This window comes from Falco rusticolus, chromosome 1 (genome assembly GCF_015220075.1).
Source record: "Falco rusticolus isolate bFalRus1 chromosome 1, bFalRus1.pri, whole genome shotgun sequence".
NCBI classification, from domain to species: domain Eukaryota; kingdom Metazoa; phylum Chordata; class Aves; order Falconiformes; family Falconidae; genus Falco; species Falco rusticolus.
The window spans coordinates 52085541-52106318 of NC_051187.1; the positions used below are offsets into that span (position 1 = coordinate 52085541).

At 37.1% G+C, this 20778-nt stretch overlaps 1 protein-coding gene across 3 annotated transcripts in view; it reads left to right on the forward strand.

Annotated features, from left to right (window-relative positions):
• Positions 1-20778, forward strand: part of CCSER1 (coiled-coil serine rich protein 1) — a 722557-nt gene that overhangs the window by 218386 nt on the left and 483393 nt on the right. The gene's annotated exons all lie outside the window — the stretch shown is intronic.

Consider the following 20778-nt stretch of genomic DNA (forward strand, 5'->3'; position numbering starts at 1 on the left):
CCCCCAGCCATTTGCCACAAAGCTGCTTTCTATCTGGTCAGTGCCCACTCTGTATTACATGGCATAATCATGGAGGCAGGAAAACTGCTGTATTCTTGCTTCCCCCTCTGGCTTGCACTCATTTGGCAAAATAAACGGTGGAACATGTTCTGGTGGTTAAGGTGCCTAAATACAATAAAATATATCAGTGTCAATCAGACAGTTTTAATCTGTAGCAGAGCAGCTGCTGGACAATGTGGATTGCAATCTTGCAGCTTTGGATGTTGCTTCCATCCAGTTTAGTCACCTTAAATGTAAAAGATTTTAGGCAGCCTTCTACGAGTGTTTCACATGGGTTTCTTAGGGGTTCCTGTTCTCAGCCTGTTCTAACCCTAGGCAACTTCTTTTTCTCCACCCACTTTATAATACCTTCAGATGCCCAAGTTAGGGCTGTGGATTCTGCTCCAGAAGCTGGGTTCTCAGCATCTGTTACCATGTTCAGTGTCACAGCCTTTAAGTATCTTTTGGATCTCAGAAGTGACTGGATCACTCTGCATAATTTACTTGGCATATTTAGCTTGCTTTTCTGGCTTATGTTTGTGAAGAAAGCACATTTTAGATGAGCTACCTGAATATCTTCAAAGAATGGCTTTGTCGAGTATTTTTAAAATCACAGGCTTAGTTGTATGAAATTCATACTCCAGATTCAAAATGTGTGCTATTTTGCTAAGTTTTTCTTATTCCTTTTGTTATGGCTTATATTCCTTTTATTGCATTAAAGTGCTTCCCATGTTTGCAAGCTGAAGACAATCTAGCAGAGTTTATTTCCTGTGAAATTTGACTATTTATGAGAGTAAATGATTCTTCCTCTATAGTAAGACAGGTTAGTGCCCAGGGTCCTCACAAAAATATGTCTTAATGTCACCTCTTTGATAGTTTGGATATTTCGTTCTTTGTTATTTACAATTATGTCACTGCTCAAGTACATATGTAGAACTATCAAAAGGAAAGAAATATATTCAAAATACAGTTGTTGCCATTGCTAGTGGATAAGTCTGAGCTGACTTGCAGACTAATAACCTGATGTGACAAGAATTACTGTGCTTTTTAGATACTGGCAAATTACATTGAATCACTACTTACATGAATAAACTTTGACTATCTTAGATCAGGTTTGTTGGTGGTTTGGTTTTCTGTTGTGGTTTTTTTATATATTTATTGTTTTTAGCTTCTGTTTACAATTATGGTGTCTCATAATATGTGTGTATATATATGTGCCAAGGTTATAGTTACAAAGCGATAAAAGAAAACAGATTTTGTAGGCACCTTGTTAGACCCTTTTAATGCTGGACATACTAAAATGTTTTGCTACAGCATATTAAAATACTGACTTTCAGATGATTTTTCATGGGGAATTCTTGGGTGGTTTATTTTTTGCTTTGAACCGATCCAAACCAGAAGCTGTTTATTTTTCTCCTTTTCTATTCCTAGGGAGAGCTGAAATATAAGGGGATCTCAGAGATCCATTTAGGTTGGATGGTAGGGGGATAAGCAGAAATACTCTTTTGTATAAAGGGAAGGGGAAAGTTGAGAAGAGGGTAGTTTTACGGTACAGTTTCTTAAAAGAGAAGAAAGGCTGGAAAAAAAACTGAAAATGAACAGTTACTGCTTCCACGTCTTCTAAAGTGCGACCCAGAACAGATAAATAAATAAAGCCCAGAAGAAATGTAGAGTTTTCCTGTGACAGATGCCTGTGACAGTGGCATTTATCTGAGCAGTCCCTGTTTTGAACATAGTAGGCAACACAAGCTTCCCAAAATGTAGGAATCCACACCCGAGGGAGAGTCAGGGGTGGACAAAGGGGTTAGCATGTGGAGGGAGGATGATGGTTTAAAAGAAGGTGCCTTCCTGCGAAGGATGCTCTCCAGCTATGTCCCATCTCTGTGTGGAGGTGATAATTGTGTACATGTGTGCCATGGGTTTTGTGCACAAAGGCTAGAGGGCTCCAGGACTGACTGCAAATCACCCCAGCCAGCACTTTATACGTAACATATGCATCTCAGAGGCAACCTGAATGGTCAGCAGTTAGGATACAGTCTGTACATCAGCTATGGCATGTATTTAGTCCATTTTATGATTTATTTCCATCTTTTGTTGCAGATTAAATGTATCACCGGGCAGTCTGGAAAAAAAAAATTGTTTAAAAGAAGTTAATTTAGCAGATCTGAAGATCCCCTGCAGGCAAAATATTAAGCTGACAAACAGGCAAAATGTCTTACCTTATCCTGGGGACTGAACTACATTCAGCAGAGTTTGCACTGTGCAGAAAGCCACCTTGTATTCTGTGCTGTAGCTTTTCTAAAAAAAATGTTACTAAACAGTAGTGCTGTTTCATGATGCTGTCTATCAGTTTTTTAGGAACAACAGAATTTGTGAAGTTAGCATGTTATGTTGTGACAGCTCGTACCGGTACTTGACATTAATCAAAACGGATCTTTGGAACAGGAGCATTCAAAACTGGTTAGCGCAGGAGGATGTTTTGATGAATGAGTATCCTAGGTAATAAAGACTGGTTATGATAGTAAAGTTAATTGTTATATGATAATAGTGAAAATTATGTTTAATTAGTAGACCTCTTCAGACCTCTTCCTCATTCTTCTTAGTCTGGCTTTAGATGTACGTTACATGCAAGAATCATGTCCAAACCCCTTGTTTGTAGTGTTACTCTAGCTTTGCGTTCTCTATATTTAGTAGCATTTTCAGCCAAAAGAGATTAGTTGTGACTGCAAAATCAATTCCAGAAAGGTCCAATGTAAAAATCTCTTTCAAAAAGTTGATTTAGAATATTAGAGGGATTTGTAAAACGCCTTTAAAATAAGATCTTGAAATAAAATGATAAAACATACATTGCAGTTGTTAGAGCTGATGTTTTCCAAAATTCTGTAAAGTACAAGAAACAATAAATGAGCCTGCTTCAAATACTTGAGCTGTTCTATGCTATGTTAGGTTTCTTTGCATGGAAGGAAACATACAGTGCTGACATAGCCTAGATCTCAGCTGACTGTAACTCTTTAAGTAAGAAGTTTTTGAGTGCATGGTTAGAGTGTATACTTAGTTGTATGTGTGTTGTAGCCGAACGGGAGGTTGAAAAAGCATTTGAGCTTCTAGGTATGTGTAAATGACACTTACTACCTTATTTAGGTACTTCCGCAAATAGAGGATCCATGTTCAAAGTTGTTAAAGTTTGTCTGGTCAGTCTTATTGAAACTTCATGGAATTTAGATACATAAAAAAAGCAGATTTTTAAAAAATAAATAGGGTTTTAAAAATGCTGCCTTTTACTATTTTTAGTGTGGGCAAGGAGTTAAGATAATTTTTAGATTTAGCCAGGCACCTGTCTTTTTTAGGCTCCAAAATATTTATAAGGTTTCATAAGCCACAGGAGACCTAGTTAGTATCTCAGCCACTTAAACTTTACTCTTCAACTGTTTGTGTTTACAGGCACAGTGCTCAAGAGGAGCAGCATCTGTGACTGTGCTCCACATGCCTTGAAACGCTTTTCTCTTGATTCTGGAAATAAAAGGCAGTAGGATTGAAGGCAGGACATATTTAGCAGAGCTTTTTGGTTTATGAAATCATTCTCCCTCCAGGCAGTTCAGGGGGAAGTGACTCCAGCCTGCGGTGGGGCACAGTGCTTTGTGTGGCATCTTGCTGAATGCTTTGAGTGATCCTTTCATGTGATTGGGAGATCCCTGCCTATAAATATGCTCTAAAAAATGGGAAAAGGGCCCGGTGATCACCCGTTGCACCAGAAATACCAATTAATTACTGAAGGATGCATTTCAAGAAAGGTTGTAGAAACTATTAAGCAGTCTTTTCAGTGTATGGTTATGTTTAATATGTGATTTGAAAAATATCATAGGATCATAGAATGGTTTGGGTTGGAAGGGACCTTAAAGATCATCTAGTTCAACCCCCCTGCCATGGGCAGGGTCACCTTCCACCAGCCCAGGTTGCTCCCAGCCCCGTCCAGCCTGGCCTTGAGCACGTCCAGGGATGGGGCATCCACAGCTGCTCTGGGCAACCTGTGCCAGTGCCTCACCACCCTCACAGGGAAGAATTTCTTCCTAATATCTAACCTAAATCTACCCTTTTTCAGTTGAAAGCTATTCCCCCTTGTCCTATAACTACACGCCCTTGTAAAAAGTCCCTCTCCAGCTTTCCTGTAGCCCCCTTCAGGCACTGGCAGCTGCTCTAAAGTCTCCCCAGAGCCTTTGCTTCTCCAGGCTGAACCACCCTGACTCTCTCAGCCTTTCCTCACAGGAGAGGTGCCCCAGCCTGTGCGTACTCCCTGAAAGTATGATAAGTAACGGAGTGTCTGTGGTCATGTTTTTTCCCTTTTGTATATAATGACACAATTTAAGATTAGCTGTCAGATCACATTAGATTCCCAAATAGTCAACAGTTTAGATGAGAACAAGCCTTCACACAGCAGGAAGAAAGTAAGAAGAGCATTTGTGCCAGTCAAGCTTATAGACATTGTTCTTTCTCTCATATGTTTTCTCCCCCCCTGCCCCCATCCCCCTTCCTCCTTTTCTCTCCCCATTGCTGGTAACGATTGCATGAATAATAAGAAAACTATGGAGTTAAGCTTCATGCACTGCAATGAAGTTCTTTTGATGCAAATAGGGCTCGGTTGCTTTGGTTTCTCATTTGTGACAATCTTTAGTAACAAACCTGATAAATCAAATTGAAGCTGGAAAGTAAGTATGTAAAGCAAGATGAAAAAATAGACTCCTTATTGAATAATGGCCTTGGGGATTATTATTTTTTTTAATTTGAAGGACAGTTATGAAGTTTTGAGTAACATCTTGTAATTATAGCTGAAATTAAATCTGAGATGCTTCAGGATCACCAGCTATACTGGGATGCTTTGAATGAAGCACAGACAACTGGACAGACTCCCCCCGTAGCTCCTCATTGTCTCTGAAGCCAAGCAGCATCCTCAGGGTTACCCCATCAAAAGTATGAATTTGAATATATAAAGTGGAACATGGCATTCGTGCACGTTCGTTCATCTGTCTCTTTACCTGAGAGATTTTTACATTCCCTAAAAGCATTTGCCTTAACAGCACCATGCTGAACAGCTTTTGTCACTTCAGACAGAAAGTTGGATACAAAATTGTGGTTCCAGCAAACAGATCAGTTGGGCCACAGGCAGAGATACGATCTGGACAGAGAGTTGAGGACCTTGGGGGAAATACCTGCTAGTTGGCACAATCAGATCCTGACAAAGGCAGTTTTGTCTTTGTATGTAGAGCAGTATGTAGAAAGACAGTAAACTTCACCATAGGATGGAAAATAATGCTCTTAGCACAGTTCTAACAAGGAGCTTCCAAGGGTTTCATCTCCAGCTTCACACCCATTTAAAGCTGAGCTTTCATTTTTCATAGTTGTGATTCTGTAATGTTTAATTTCTACCCAGGGAGTTGTAATGGGCTAAGGCATGCCATTCTACACTTCTGCAGAATACAAATGGTAACGCTTATGTAGACAGGTCAGCAGTGCTTATTTAATGCTGAATTAGTGGGTGACTCCTCACTATTAGAAGTTGATAAAGAATAGGTGTAGAAAATCCAGTCATAAATGAAACCAAACTTTTCAAACCCTTAGTGCGTGGTATTTGGTAATTAGATTAAAGAAAGAGCCTGGGAATCACATAGTAGATAGGTTCTGTCGCTTTACGTGGCCAATCACACAATGTTAAAGTCTGTGTCAGCAGCATTAAGGACCTTCACATCCCTAAATGAATTTGTCTGTTTAGCATGGAAGGAAATGTTCCCGTGCATTGCCAATGGTGTTCAAATTTCTGCTTTTTTGGCTTGCAAGATTTAGTGAAGATAGTATCGTACTGGGCACTGGCTGGCCCAACACTCAGACCTGTTTTCCAGTAAAAGCTTTTGCAAAGCTCTGGAGATGGAGGGATCACTTTTCCTTACATCTTTGGCCCCATTAAAATCCAGAAACTTAGAGTTTTACTTTCTTTCTGAGAAAAATAACATCATTCACTATTTTTTATTGCTTATCAGTTTTAAAAGCAGAAACAACTGGGTGGACAGTATTGAGGTAAACACAGATGAGAATAGGCTAACATGTTAAGACTGAGTACGTTATATTAAGACTGAGTACATTAGAGTAAGACGGAGTACTCTAGATTTAAACCAGTGAACTATCAGGCTGATTGGTTCTTTTTCTGGATCTGCTCTGCATTAAAAATAATTATGAATTTACATTTACTTTGATTTATCTTCACTGCGTAAACTTAAGCGGAAAGCTCATGAGTGAAGTTTTCCTGTAAATAATACAGTCTTGTATCTTCCGTATTATGGGCTGCTACATAGCTTTATTTGCACAGTGACATCAAATTTATTTTCACTGTAAGAGTTCCAGTTTAAATACTTCAGTTACCTAACACTCATCATTTTCTACCACACTCCATGTGCTTCGTAGTCAACTTACAGTGTTTGAATAAACAGTTCAGAAAGCTTGAGTATGACGTGATTGCGTTATTATGCTCTGGATACTTGGCAGTTTAAAATGTATTCTTCCAATTTGGAATTAAAGCCTTTGTTGGCAGATGTGGAACTAAGGGTAAGCTGGATGTCTTCAAAGTATTTAGCTTCTGTTTTGAGCTTTTAATGATTTCTCTTGGCTTTCTTAAAAATAAAATGCAATTTTAGTAACAAGAATTACTTCCAACTGAAAACTGCATATTTTTTAAAAATTATGAGAACTAGCGATTTCTACTTTTAGTGAAGGTTTTCCAATAAAATTGGCTCAGAGCTGTAATTCTTTTTCCATTTGATTAACTGTTTTGCATTCAAGTAAAGTTAGAGCAGTTTTTTTTGCCCTTTCATTTTTTTCTTAGAGAGTTACAAATTTGCAGCAAAGAGCCAAATTCTTGGCTTCCTTGCATGTTTAAATACCTAGATTGCATGTTCAAGGTTGGAATGTATATGTGTGTAAGCTTATTTGGTTAGATCCTTCCTTTCTGGGCATTGTACTGGTTGCAGGAGTTTTTACTTGAGTCCCTGTTGCCAGAGCAATCCCATTTCTCTTCTTGCATTAATCTGTTCTGTTATTCACTGTTACCTGCAATAAAAATGAAAGAAATCATCACGTGCTCCTGGGCTGGTTTTAGAGCTGTACCAGCTCTGCTCACTGTTATTTCTTCTCTGTTGTTCGAGGCAGCTGTGAATAGCTTTTCTAGAAAAGGAGGTTTTAGATTTTGTGCAACATACTGGACTGTCTTTTTACTTGTGAATCTGTGAAATGATTATACAGTAATTTGGAGAGTGACGTTCCAGGATTAATCCCATGACACATTTCTGGATAATTCCAAGTTGATGGTCGCTTGTATTTTCTACCCTCTTAGAGACATTCCCTCTTCCTGATGCAGCAGGCAGCGATTTCTCTCACTTATATCTTCCAGGAATAAAAATGAATATTGCCCTTCTCTCTTTCCATTGCTACTGTTAAGGGAAAGGTAGATAGAACATTTATAAGAACCAAGATGCAGTCATGGTTTTGAGGACAATGAGTCCTGTGAGATCAGCTCTGTGACGAGGATAAGCCACAGACAGTTGCTTTGGACTCCAAGGGGCATCTAGATAAAATCTTATAGAAAATCAAAGTGAGATAATTTCACAAGCTACATCAGAGTTCAGGTGAGCTTCTCCTTACTTTATTCAGTGCCAGAGAGCTGCTTTAGCGATCATTGTTCACTGCAATATACTTCTTCCCCACCAGTATCATATAGCTTCTTAAGAGCTACACTCTAATTTTTAATATTGCAATATCTGTAGATGTCAAATGGTTGATATTATTAGCAAAATAGCATGAAACCTTTAATTCACATAAGTTCTAGATCAAACATAAATGTTTGGTTTTGCCCTTCTTTACAAGGACTGTAGTAATATTCATTTAAAAAAAAACAAAGAAACAAACCCACAAAAAAAGAGGATGGAAATAAAAACCCCCAAAAGTTAATTTCCTTTATGCCACATCAGTTTCTATAAGTTACCAGCTTTGTCCCTATATTTTTTTTGACCTTATTTAGATGCATTCCTGACCCAGCTCATCAGGAATTTTGTCCTCTTTGCTGTCCCAGCTAATTCATCTCCTGAAATGTATACTAGCCTTTTTGTTGGTGTTTTACAAGACCTTCATTTACATGCATTTACATGTGCACAGAGCTCTATCACTGCAACTCAGCGGATGGTCTGACAGTGCTAAATTAAGGATTACCATGTCTCATTGAAGACACAGGTACCTTTTTTCTGATCAAGTGTCATCTCCTATTGTTGCATGGTCTGTTACTAACTCCTGGACTAAACAAAGTAAAAAAATTCCTTTTTCTGCTGTTTCTGGATGACTCAAGTGTTTACACTTTATAAGTCTCTTCACTGCTTGAATGTTATATTCTATATTAATTTATAAAATGAACAACTCTACATGACACAAACATCTAAACTGGATTAGTGTGTGAAGCCTATTAATAGCTCTGGACTGAGACATAGTGGTAATCAGTTGCTTTGGGATAATATTAAGTTTGTAACTGACTCTAAATCACATAATGTGGTGGTTCAACTGCTGGAGCAAATGAAATGTTGTATGTTAACATTTCTTGCAACAATGAAAGTATGAGGCTTCTTTTGATGGATTCGGCATGCTGTGACAGCATATCAGAAAGCCCTAGTGAGATGACCATTTTAGTTTCAAGGTTTTTGATATACTTTTTCTGTATTTTAGCTCTGTTAACACTTGGCACTCCTAGTTTCCTACTACTTCTTCCTCTCTCTCAAACAATAAATTGGTATCATTTTCTCAGACAGACTATTCTGTGAGATCTTACACAGTTTATAAGCACCTGTTCATAGACTTCATCTGAACATGGATTTGACATCCTGATTACATACAAAATTTAATATTTTGTTTGTGGAAAAAGCATATTGGATTTTTTTATTTCTACTTAGTACTTGAAAGGTCAGAGTGATAATAAATAAGCTTACAGAATTTCATGTGTATACGGAGGTAGTTATTGAAATGGATTTAATGGAATTACCAACCTAGTTATATGGAGTCTTTGTTTCTCATACTGGAGCTTCGCTTGCTCTTATTTCACTTTTCCATTTGACATGAAAGATTACACAGCTTTGCTCAAAGAGTGTACCCGCCAAAACTCACTTTCCGAAAGTATACCTTGTCTAGCCCTAAATTCTGTTGACTAGCATAGGAGGACATAGTCTCTCCTACATAAGTGTTAGTACTGTGAATCTTGTGTGTCCTGAATGTTTTGGAAGTCCACACTGATTTATTTAGGTCAAAAGTCCAGAAATGCTGGCCCTTCTTTACCCAAACACCTCTACCACCCACAAATGCAATTTTCTGTAGGAAAAAAAGGGGTATGTGCATCTGGTCAAGACTAACTGATGTACAAGATGGGAAATAGAAGAAAAAAACCCTACTTGCTGCCCCCTCGGTACTCTTTCCCATTGAAGCCAGCGTAAGTTATGCAGAGTGTTTTGCACTGAAGTAAAATGAGCCTTGAAGTCATTACTGGTGATCAGGAGGCACTGCTATGTTTATCTTAAATTCTCTTAAGTTTTCTACTGAGCAGAAGGAAGGCCTTATTTGAGAGACTGTTTACCTAATAAAGATTAATTGCTTGACTCTATTCAGGGAGGAATGCAATACATTGCCTGCTTTTGCAATCAACCATAGCACAATTTTATGCCTGTCAGGCAGCTGGTTTGAATGTGTGTGATGTAATATGTTTGTGGCTGAGAATTCAGGAGCAACCCCAATCCGCATGGGAAAATGACTTCAGTAACCACCACCTCAAATGAAGAGTTTTTAAAGTAGACCTTGGTGTTTATTATTTCTTAAAATTTTATTTTTGTTCAACAATATTGTTGTTCTTTTGATTTTTCTTGCCTGTTGAAAATAAAAAGAAAATTCAGGGGAATATAAAAGCTGTGAATTTAATGATTATCAGACACTGTAAAAATAAGAACAATTTCATACAGTGTTTGGTTAAACTGCTACAATGACACAACTGAAAAGTGTTGTTGATTTTTTCCTGTAAATCTTGCTGTAAGACAAAGGGCAGGACAGAAGGATTAGCACTGTCTGGTTATTTCATCTTGTAAGTCTTCAACGTGTCAATAAACGGTGCCAAGTTCTGCCATTTTCTTGTATACCGGCAGATTAAATTTGAGGTCATGAGACAAGAAAGTTCCTGATGCCATTTTCTCCCTCTGTGGGCAAGGATCTCTGTCTGAACTATTGCTTATCCTCTCTTGACGTGTAAACTGTAATTTTAAGACATTGTGAGAGCCGAGTTGATGACCATGATGCAATTCACTGAAGTCATCCAGGTTGCATAGGATAGTTACTAGGAAGCTAGCCAGGTCTTCACTAGCTCTCTGAAGACTCCAGTTTTGAATGAAAAATGGGAAGGTTGTCAGGGATGCTCATTTGGCACTTGATCCTCAGCAGGAATTATGATAGAGGGAGACGTTCAGTTGATTCACTCTAAGTACAGATTTCCCAAGTTCTCAAATTTTCTTGCTTCTAAGCTTAGCAGGGCCTCTTCAGTTAAACATCTTCAAAAGAGCTGAAAAGTGATAAAAAGTGTAGTGTGTGTCCCAAAACTGAAGTGCAGAAGGAAGATAGGCAGAAGTGTTGCTGTACTTTTAATGTAATTCGTATTTTATAAAAAAATGCATTAAATGAAAACTCACTGCCTGTTTTATGCAATAGGTTTGTAATAGGTTATGAAGCTTAAAAAAATACTGTAAATGCCTGTGCTAGAGATTTTTGAGGAAGTTTTACAAGACTCTATAGGTGCTTTTTTGTCAGTTTTTATATTTGGATGAAATATCCATTTGATAAATTGGGAGTCAGAATTTTTTAAAACAAGATGATGATTGTAGACGTGAAGGAAAAAGCAAGCCTTAGAAAGGGAAAGACAATCACAACAGGTTAAAACCACACTGAAAATACAGGGCAAAAGTGGAAGAAAGTAGCAAAAAGTGTGTGAAAGTAATTTTAACAGTCCCTAGACACATTTCTCTGTCATGTAAAGCTTCAATTTCATGAAACAAAAGAAGAAAGTCTGAAAGAAAGGTACACTCTGTAGGATGCCAATGGCAAGCACATACCACAGCAGATTTCTTTTTCACAAAGACTTACTGGAAAACTGGATGAAGTGTGCCCTGGAATCCGTGCTGCCCTCGTACCCAGGCTGGTAGCTTGAAAGTTATCTGGGTAAATCCTGCATTAGGACTGTACTAACATTGTGTCTCATAGTTCAAACACACCTTCGGGCAACGATCCTGTGAACTCTCTTTTCTGTGTTTAATAACACACATATTAGCAATTCCATTTAATTGCAGTGATCTTTATCTAGGTTTAACGTAAGTCTGTGTATATGGTTACAGTTTGAAATAGAAAGAAAACCCATGAGACTTATGACCAAAGTCTTAAATAAAGGGAAGCATTATGAAATTTATACAGTAGCTGCCAGGTGACTCCTTAATTGAGTAAAGAATAATGGTGAAGTCTTGCTGTATTCAGTAGAGCCAGACTTCAAAAAACTTTTGAGTGATATTCTTGGCTTCTATTCAAAGAAATGGATTTTTACATATGTATGTTTGGGTTTGTGTACATATATATTTAATAACTGAATTATATATACAAAGTACACATGAATTTCCCCTATAGTATGCTGTTAGTGATGCCATGGAAATGTATTTTGATCCTTTCCGTGAATCTGTTTCCTGGATTTCCTCCGTGTTCCTGTAACAAGAGCCTAGTGCCAGGCCATCAGCCAGCCAATAAGTCTCAGGAGAATCATTCTCATAGAAGGGCTGCTGCTGCTTAATCTACCAGCCACAAGCCACTGTCAGAAAATCCCTTCACTGGTTTTTTTTTTTTTTTTTAATTATTATTATTTTTATTGGAGGACAAAAAAAGATGAAGTTAGCAACCCCTTTTTTTCCCTAAAGCTTCAGTAATTGTTATTATTTTTCATTTATTGTTGCAGAAGATACTGTAATCTCCTTGAAGCAGAGATTGTCTTCATGTGTGCTGTGATCAGCCAAACCAATCTTACTCCACACTGTCAGAAGTAGCATGTCTTTATTAATTAAGCGATCTTTTCAATGCAGTATTTGTACTCCTCGGTGTTATTACACATGTGCGTGCTACTGTACAAATTTGTTGAGAAGCAAATCTGAGGGAGAAGAAAGGAACACATTTTATATTCTATGAAATTTGAATCTAGAAGAAATTTAAACAACATCACAAAGATATTGCACTAGAAATGTACAGGTAATATGTCTTGGGGAGTACTACTTAGCTAATATTATTTGGGATCTCACCCTGACCTTTGCCTTGAGTCTTCAGTTAGCTGCTATTAAATGTAGGTTTAAAGAATTTGCAGTTTGCTGAAAAATGGCAATTTTTATCTTTGTCAACTAGTAGACATAGGCAAGCGTTATTTCATAAATGAGTTATTTATTACATTTATGTGAAGGTCAGAGGTTCAATTAAATTAGTTGGAAGGTCTTCACTGTTTATTCATCTGTACTAGATCATGTGAGAGAAACAAGTACTGTGAGATGTAAGATACATTAGGCTACAAGAACATAAAGTAATAGAGTGCCCTTCTTTTTATTTTACTTAGAGGCTTTTTTTAGGGCATGGTGGTTCATAGGTTATTATTGAACAAAAAGGTGAACATTCAGAAGAAAAGCAAATCTGGATAAGAAAGCGTAAGAGAATGAGTGTCACTTCAGTACTATGCTAAAGGTGGGAGGAAATAAGTAATTCCCTTGTAATATTAAAGTTACTCACAGGAAAAAAACCCAGGAAGTAATAATGCAAGAGTGAAACACAAGCAAGAAACTCCATTATGACCGACTAGTGAAAGAGATGGGAGAAATGTTTGAAAGTAATGGCATGTGGAACAGAGCTTATTCTGACATACCATATGAAACGTGGCACTTGCCTAAACTACAAATGATAAATCATCCGCTATTTATGAAATAATAGTAGACATGATTGAAATCTGTAGGATGAGTAGGTTGTTTGCATAGGCAGTGTGCTGCCTGAAATGAGGAAAATTCAGTGCTGTAATGGATTATGTAAATAATATAGATAGTATTTAAATATAGATGTGGCTAAATCAGTCTACTAATTGTAAAATGATGTTGATTTTCTTTGCAAAAAAACAAGTTTTCAACGTAATTCTTCTTTGTTTCCTACATGTAGTGGAACTTGAGGTGAAATAATTGTGATTTTATCAACCAAGTTTCAATGAAGAAGTAAAATGTATAACCCCATTTTTATTTTTAGCAGTGTACGTTAATGGCATTCGTATTTTAGTCCTTATAAACCAAACTTTTTTGTAAATATTTGTAAATGCAAGGATAGAGAAAATTATTGGGTTATATTAATAAAGTAAGACTGATTACCTCACCAAAATACTCTCTTTTGATAAATTAGTTTTCACTTAAAAACTACCATGAGAAGATATTATCCATGTCCGCTGGTCAGCTTTTCTTCAGTTACTCTCCAGTAATACTGAACTCACTGAAGGAGTTAGAATCCGATAACCACACTGACAGCACTCTTCTCAAAAATATGGTATAAATCTTGGGTTTTGCTCCAGTGAAAGAGTTGATAGTCAGTGTTAAATTGATGGTTATTGGTTATATGCCAGAGTAGAACTATGCATGCATATAACCGTACTGCAGGGAAACCATGCTTCTCTCTGGAAAGGTTGCATACACGTATCTCCATGCTATTGATTTACACATGTGAGATATACATCTGTATTGACAAGCCCTGCCTGGCACACAGCATCGTACTCCAGAAGTCCGAGTCATGTAAAGTCCTCTAGGTTTACATTTGTTGTCATCATTTGCAGAAAGCCATGTGTTACGCTAGGGTGCCAAGAGCTTAATGATCGCCTACTACTTGTTATGTTAGGAAGTTTTAGCCAGATGCATTTGCAGCTTCCCTTTCTCTTTGCTGAGGGGTAAGCCCTTGAGGCTTTTGTTGCACTTCAAGAAAGCTGTAGTTATGTTGCACTTGTCAGTTTGCTTTCTTTTCTCTAGGGAGAGACAGTCCTTGAGTGTAGGCTGGATTATAAACTTCCCAACGCACTTGAGTGAGACCAAATATAAATGTGAGTCATTGGCTTGAAAGCAATTTGCCCAAAGCACAAATGAGATCTGTTAGAAACAACGTGTTTCCCATTGAAAAGGTCTGTAGCTTTTTGCGTCTGTCAGTGAGGGCTACAAGCACCGAGTTGATTGGGATTCAGTCAGAGTATCTTATAAATATGTCTCAGAATGAAATAAATTGTGAGGATGAACTTTCCTTACTATTTTCTTCCTCATAACACTGTCTCTTTAGCTAAATATCAGTAGGAGGACATGCTTATTGTATATCTTTCTGCATTTTAGCTAGAAATAACTTAGTTTTATGAAACTTCATCAGGATTTAGTTGTATAAATAAGTCGATGCACACTTATATCATCTTCAGTCAGAAGTCTCGGTTAGACCTTGTAGTTCGAGACAGCTCTCCTATTTATTTTTTTTCTATGCTATCCTTGTTCTCTACTTCAGGAAAACGAAACAGAAAAATCTTGAATAGTTTAAGCCTTTTTGGAGATCCTCCCCTCTGTGTGCATATACAAGATTACTGAAAAATTGATGAGAATTTATGTTACAGGTTATGACCTCAAAATACAGCAGAATTTCATTCCTGATCAGAAACTTGACATCTGACCTGGTTTCCTTACAATTTACATGTTTTTGTTTTATTTTGTTACTACTCATGCTGGTATAAAACCCTGATATGTCGAGTTTCATTCTTACTGTATTTGGCATAAATAAACCAAATCCAACAGTATAAATCATGTGAAAATATATATTCTAATCATATAGTAAAGATAGTAAATAATTCATAGATTCTTCTAGCTAGTTGGGGTCAGCAGGCCATCATGTCTGACCTCTTCATTAAAATAAGCACAAGAATTTCCTTCAAGTAGTCTGTCACTAGGAGTATTGTAACTATGTATACTTACAACCAATTTTAAAGAATTTGCTACTCCAGTCAAAGCGGATCATAATCACTTTTCCTTATGTAATGAAGCCATATACAAAGCAGGTAGGAGGTTATTTCAACCATCAGGAAGCTTAAGACCCCAGTTTATACTGGGGTAAAATGTACACTATAAAGGGCTTGAGGGAGGGAAGATAATTAGCAATACTCTCATTAGGGAAGAAAGCGCTGGGGGAAGCCATAGATCACTGATAACAGCATCAAGGGTCATAATTTCTCAAGCACTTTGAAATAAAAATCCTAGTTTCAGAAGTAGCTTGTGCATTTAATATTTTAGAAGCAATTAACCATTAATGACATTTAGGATAAGCATCTAATTGTCTTAAATTATAGAATATAGGGAAATTAATTACTTAAGACACCTTCTAAATTTTACTTCTCATTTCTTGCAGCCTGTACTCTGGGAATCTTGATGTTCACAAGTGGTCAGGTCTTATGTTTTTTGTGTTTTTAAATGAAAAGGATACAGAGCAAAAATGCTTTTCAATTTTGTTGTAGTGGTTCTGGCCAGATTCTGGCAGGGGATTCCCCCTTCTGGTCCCCCAGCACTTTTTCACCATTTCATGAGGCAAAATTCTCTTCCATCTTTTTGTCTTTCATTTAGGTAAACTACAGGAGAAAACTGAAAGATGGGAGTGGTTTTTTCTTGAACGCTGTGAATAGCACGACCTTTGTTGTTATTTCTTTTTCAGCTTGAGCCCTGTAGGTTTAGGAAATGTTCCCTGATGGTATGTTTTTGTCCTCTCTAACTCATGCCTCCCTTCATCCTCTTTCCAGCTTATCCCAAAGCAAAGGCTGGAGAGCACACTTTTTGGAGTCTGATGGCTGAAAGGCTGCTGTGAATTGACGTTCTTTCTATTTGCATCTGAGGTGGACTGTCTAAACTAACCTTGGGAGTGTCAGATAACGATCGGCTCATATCAAATGATTTTACTTATTTAATTTTCAGCATCGGTTTCTTCCACACACATGTGATTTACAAACAGTAATACGTTGGAAATGTTAAAATTATGTTTCCTTGATTATAGTATTACAGATCTACAGGAAAGAGATGGATTTCTGATGCATTTCTAGTTGTGCTCATGTTGGGAAGTAACAGAGAGCTTCATGATACTATAAACATTGCTGTGACTGACAAATGTGTGGTGAGCTCCAGCGATAAGATTAATCACCTGAATTACATACGACTGTATCGATGCAGTTACTCTAACACTTTGCATACAACTGAAGTATTTATGGCATTAGCTTATAGCTATAAACAGTGTCAAAACCAGAAGAGTACAATTTCTCAGAGGACCTGGGGATTAGGTTCAGAATTTATGCAAGTACTTTTATATGCAAAACCATCCATTTATTGCCTTGATAGATTTCCAGTTCATTGTTGAACTACTTGGTCTCTGTTGACATCAGTGTAATATCTTTGAAAATATAAAACTTTTTTTGATAAGAAGGAATTTTTGGAGCTTGAGAATGTTAAAAGCCTGTAATATTTTCTTTTCATAGGTGATTAAATCCAAAGCAAACTTGCGTCTTGTGGAAAATAAAAAGTGAGCAACAGAGAGATGCTGAAGAAACCACAATACAAAAAGTGCTTCTACAGCTTCTCTATTTCTGTATTTACTTCCAGACCCAATGAATGGAGTTCTGACTCCACGTTGCCTGGCTTGGGTTGACTCTCTGTGTCAGCACCATTTAGGATATCCTTGACTGCTCAGTTACTCTCTCTTTTGCTCCAAGACTAAGGACTTCACAACACAAACTCCCTCCCTCCTGTGTCAATGATTGAATTTTGAAGCACAAATTATTCATCCTCCTGTTTTTCAAAATGCTGCTGCCAGCTAGAACTTGTTCACTGTGCTGACATGATTTGGAAATATGGGAATTAGCAAGAGCTGTTTAGATCCTTAGTTCAGGTATGCATCCTGATTTTTTACTAATTTGATCAGTGATGGAAATTTTTCGAGGCAATAAGGGAATTAGGTGTCTAGCTCCAAATGAAAACAGAAGTTGGATACAGAATCCTGGAAAATGAGAGCCCATGTGAATTGTACTTTGCTACTCAATTTCAAGTTGCTATTGTCAGTCAGTCTTTTAGCTTACTTTATGCTATCCTTTTTTTTTTTTTTCCCAATTTTTCCTCAAATATTTATGAAATCAGTATTTTCAGGTCTCACTGCTGTATTCCAATATGCTGAATCTCCTTTTTTTTTCAAACTACAATTAATTCCTCTGTCTTATAGTCTATATTTCTTACAAATAAAACAGTTGAATTTATTTACTGCAAACAAAGTGTCTAAAAGGGTTCTCAATAGAGAACAGGGGCTTAGCCTTTACCAGAAATTATCTCTGAAGTAGTCATTGCTTTACTTGATGGATGTTAGATTGCATGTTGGGATGTGATTGCACAAACAAATATAAATAACTAACATTTTCATATGTAAGCAAACATCCCATATGTATGTAAAACCTATTTGTGGCTTTTTTCCTGTGAAGAACTCGAATACGTGACATAGCAGTTATGTATTTATATATTTGAGTAGCCCTTATTCTCTCCAGCCTCAGCTTTATTTTCCTTCTTGTTGTTCCTCTGTGGTATACATGCACCGAGTCTAAAATCTCATCGATTCAACAACTATTATTTATTTACCTGTATGTTTCCATGTAGATTTATATGTATTAAGAGCCATGTATACCTAAAAATACAACAATAATATCATCTGTACTGCCACACAGGTTAAAAAGGATAACATTACACTGCCTGTTGCCTGTCACCTTTGTAAGGTATTGTTCTGCCAGTAGCCATTGAATTTTGTGAATCATTTTGAGGCTTGTGGAGACCAGTGATTTGGGAAATGTCAAGACACCAATCACAAGGTGTTACAGAATAGTTCTGTTCACAAGTAGTAATCATTTTTATCAGTATAATATTTTTGTTGTGTAGTCTTACACTGCTGCCCACTGTCGAAAGGTGGGACTATGGAACATCGGTCTGAGCATAGACTAGGCATGCGGCAAGTCTGCATCTGGTTTCAATTAGCACCTGCAGCCAAAGAGATCATTGTGATTTTCCTTTTGAAAGGACTTGTACCATACAGTAGGCATTTAAAAATGCTGATCAAAATCTGGGAGCATGTAAGGGAAAAATTTAAAAAGGTAAGGCTGACATTTCATTGAGTAACACAAATCTGAGTTGTGGTGATATTGTTACTGTCTACATCCCAGCAATGAGAGCTTTAAGAATTGAGTGCTAAAGCATCATTAGTCCAGAAGAAAAGAAACCACAATAATAGTAAGAATGTGATGCTACATTTTCAGGAGATAAAATGGAATCAATTTTTTTATTATTATTATTTTATTCCTATTATATATTTTTCCTTGGCATTTCATTTCTTTAATTTGATCTCTGTATTGTAAACAGAGTAATAATTAAAGCAGAATTCTAGGTATTTCAGGCCACTCTGCACTACCTCTTTCCTTTGTAAATGCTATTGGCAGCATCAAGGTACTTATTCAAGCCCTGAAAGGACACAATGCTTCTGTGGAAAAATCCCTCTTGCAAAAGTGGATCACACTCAACCTGGGTAAACTCCTCACCTTGTATAGAGCTGCAAAAAAAAATTAGGTCAGTTTGTGGATCTCTAGATACTATTAAATAGTTGGTTGTTATTTTTTACGTGTATGATGATACGGAGAAACTCAGTAAGCGGTTTCCCTGAAACCATTTAGCAAATAAATTCTTTAAGAAGAACCTGCATCTTTGAGTCCTAATAATGTGTACAGGGTCGTACTGTGTATTTGAGAGGAAATGCTGCCAGAGGTTTAATTTCTCTGTTAGTGTTTTGAAGAGTCAAAGAACACAGGCACAGATGAGTAGGCAGGGTATAATATTAGTAAAACAGGATTATTCAGATCAATATTAGCTTCATAGTTTGTGTGCGTCCAGAAAAATACAGAAATCAGTGATGGAAGTTAAAATCAGGATACCACTTGTTGCTTGTGACTACTAATTTTTTAGTAGTATTTTTAAAGCCTCATGGTATTAGTAGGTAGTTGGGGAAGACATAATATTTCATCTTTGAGAATAAGGACTTGGTGTTTAAAGGTACCAAAAGCCTGAATAAGATAAGAGGGAGAAGTATTTGGCAAATAATTCAGAAGTGAGATGGAGTAAATTTGAGATGGGATGAATTAATCGATGCAAAGGGTCTTCTGAATGTTGGAAACTATTCTTTTGCAAGCACAGTATTTTCTGAGTGTCTTTGAAAATCTCTTTTGGAACTTGACAAGTCATTTGGTAGACATCAGCTTTAAGGTTCAAAAATCTTGGCACATGAAATTCAGCTTGGAATGGAAAATCTAGAGCAGCTTTCTTGGCAGATGCGCCCAGCAACATCACAGAAAACTTCCACACTATAGGTGATAGGGTTTTAACACAGTTGTCTTAGTGCTAGATTAATTTGTAGACACTATTCCCTAGTCATTTGGCATTAGGGCAAGTTAAGAAAGAAGGAATCAAGTTCACATGAAGAAGAGGTATGTATATCTTGACAAAAGCAGCTATGTTAGAGCAGATACAGTACGAACCTACTCATGCAGTAGCAGTCTAGGCTGTTTTCTTGAAAAGGATGTAGAGCTCTATTAATTTTTAGGAGATACCTTTTTTTTCTTTTAGCAGTGTGAAAGCCATGGGAGAAGACTGTGTGTAAGCCCTTGAATCAATGATAATTTTCAGGGAGAGATAAGAATTTTCAGTTTGTCTGGTTATTCTCATGGAGTGTTCCAGCTGTTAGTGGAAGTAGAAGGCAAAGGTTATGTGCCTGCTTTCAGCCCAAATTTCTCAGAGACTTTAAACAAGCCAGTCACGCTGTGTGCATCATCTTCATGAATGTTACAAAGAATGAAAATACCTGTTGTTTATTTGAGTGAGAAATATGTATGTTTTTTCTTAATCTTTCCCACTGATTTCTCATGTTCTTAATTCTTATATCATGACAACAGACTGTCTCAGTGCTTATATCTATAATATCATGTAATACTGCTTATCGAATGGAAGCCCTTTTTTTGTCTAGCACATAAGTTATTGAATTTAAGGACTGACTTTTACACTTTTTTTATGCTCCTGGAAAGCAAATAGAAGATCTCTGCTGCTGCTTTCAGTTGTAAATATGGTGATTTGTAGTTCTTGTGGTCTGTTTGAGGATGATTTTTGTTGTCCTTGTGCCTTAACAGGTCACATGCAGAACTTCTAATCAGAGATTGGGACCCAGATGTACTGGTATGAAACAAGCATACAAAAATTAAGATAGGGCACATCACCTAAAGAATTTGCAGCAGGGGGGGTGTCTGTATACTGTTACTGGGATAGCTGTAAACCACTCCATTTGGTGGCTGCTAGCTGTGTAGCTACCACATCTGGAGCCTAATGGTAAGAGGGGAGAATATACCCCCTTTAGTAGCTCCATCTGATGTTATCTGCATGGCCCATTTTTTTTTCAGCACTGCTTTCTCCAATTCATACCTGGTTAAAAATTTATTAGGTATTTACTCAGCTTTTGTGTTTTGCAGCCCATGCTAAGTTCTGTATGATACCATTTTAACCA